The sequence below is a fragment of the Lethenteron reissneri genome, chromosome 63 (genome assembly GCF_015708825.2).
Source record: "Lethenteron reissneri isolate LAM-NWPU_2019-01 chromosome 63, ASM1570882v1, whole genome shotgun sequence".
NCBI classification, from domain to species: Eukaryota; Metazoa; Chordata; class Hyperoartia; order Petromyzontiformes; family Petromyzontidae; genus Lethenteron; species Lethenteron reissneri.
Genome location: NC_083841.1, coordinates 171,200 through 173,204, shown reverse-complemented (window position 1 = coordinate 173,204; position 2,005 = coordinate 171,200).

Genomic DNA, 2,005 nt, shown 5'->3' with positions numbered 1-2,005 from the left:
GGGGGTGGACAACCTTTGAGAAGGCACCCTTGGTTGTAAGCGGAGGAGGCAGGACGGGGCGGCCGTCATTGTTGCGTGGCCGTGGGTTTTTCTCCAGTAGGGAAGAGGGGGGCCAGCAGGGTGGCCACTCTGGAGCCTGTCGACATGTGGCTCAGCGCTCTGTAAATTTAGCACCTTGGCACGTAAGGGAACACTAGCAAGTGCGTGCGTGCGTGCTTGCGTGTGTGTGTAACATGCGTGTGTGGCAGCCGCCAAGGGAGGCACTGTAACCCAAACACCCAGCTAAGAAGGAATAAAAATAACTGGGAGAGAGGCTCCCTCATGACGAAGACGGACGAGCAGAGCCTTGTGCCGCCTCCAGTGCAGCGCACAGTCGAGCAACCGCCACCAGCAGCGCCACCACCACCACCACAGCAGCAGCCCACCACCACCACCACCACACCACCACCAGCACCACCACCAGCACCACCACCAGCAGCAGCACCACCACCAGTGCCACACCAGCAGCGCCACCACAGCAGCAGCACCACCACCACCAGCACACCACCAGCAGCACCACCACCAGCAGCAGCACCACCAGCACCACCCCAGCAGCAGCACCAGCTGCACCACCAGCAGCAGCAGCACCAGCTGCACCACCAGCAGCACCACCACCAGCAGCAGCAGCAGCACCACCACCAGCAGCACCACCAGCAGCAGCAGCACACCACCACCACCAGCACCACCAGCAGCACCACCAGCAGCACCACCACCACCACCACCAGCACCACCACCAGCACCACCACCAGCACCACCACCAGCAGCACCACCACCATCAGCACCACCACCAGCAGCACCACCACCACCAGCAGCGCCACCACCAGCAGCAGCACCAGCTGCACCACCAGCAGCAGCACCAGCACCAGCACCACCAGCACCACCACAGCACCAGCACCACCACCACCACCAGCACCACCACCAGCAGCACCAGCACCAGCAGCGCCACCACCACCAGCAGCACCACCGCACCACACCCACCACCACCAGCACGCCACCACCACCACACCACCACCAGCCGCCACCACCAGCACCACCACCACCAACTGCACTACCAACAGTGCCACCACCAGCAGCGCCACCACCAGCAGCAGCAGCGCCACCACCACCACCAGCAGTAGCAGCGCCACCACCACCACCACCAGCAGCGCCACCAGCAGCGCCACACCACCACCACAGTGCCACCACCAGCAGCACCACCACCAGCAGCGCCACCACCACCAACACCACCACACTGCCCACCACCACCAACACCACCAACAGCTGCACCACCACCAGCTGCACCACCACCACCAACACCACCAACAGCTGCACCACCACCAACAGCAGCAGCGCCACCAAGAGCAGTACCAATAGCAGCAACACCCCCATTCGCTACGAAGTGGCAGCGATGTAACCACGGCGCTTGTGCCAGGCTAGGTGCACTTTGAGGCCACGTGAAGTGTCGAAGGCTGTCGCTGAACGGCTCAGGTGCCAATGGTGGCCCGACTGAGATGACCGGTAGACGCACCGACTGTGCTTCCTGTACACGCCACCACCACCACCACCACAATACCATCACCAGCACACCCACCCCATAGGGAAAAAGCCAGCCCGACTGGAAAGTGTCCGTGACCGTGTTGCCCCCCCCCCCGTTAATGAGTTTCCTCTCACGTGAGGCAGAGCGGGAGAGTGGGGGTAGCGAGCACGTGAGCTGCAGGTGTAGGAAGCAGCAGGTAGCGTCAGCTACGCAACACGTGACGCATTGGCAGGCAATCTGCCTACACGACCACCTGCTTATATGTATATATATCCGCATAACTATATACCTGTGTACCTGCGTGTCCACCTTCCTGATGCCATCTGTCTACCACCTACCTGCCAGCTGATACACCTGGCTTCCCGCTAAACTGTATATTTACCTGCATGTACAATTGCCTGTATTACTTGCAAAAACCTACCGGTCTGTATAGCCATCTGGATGCCCACC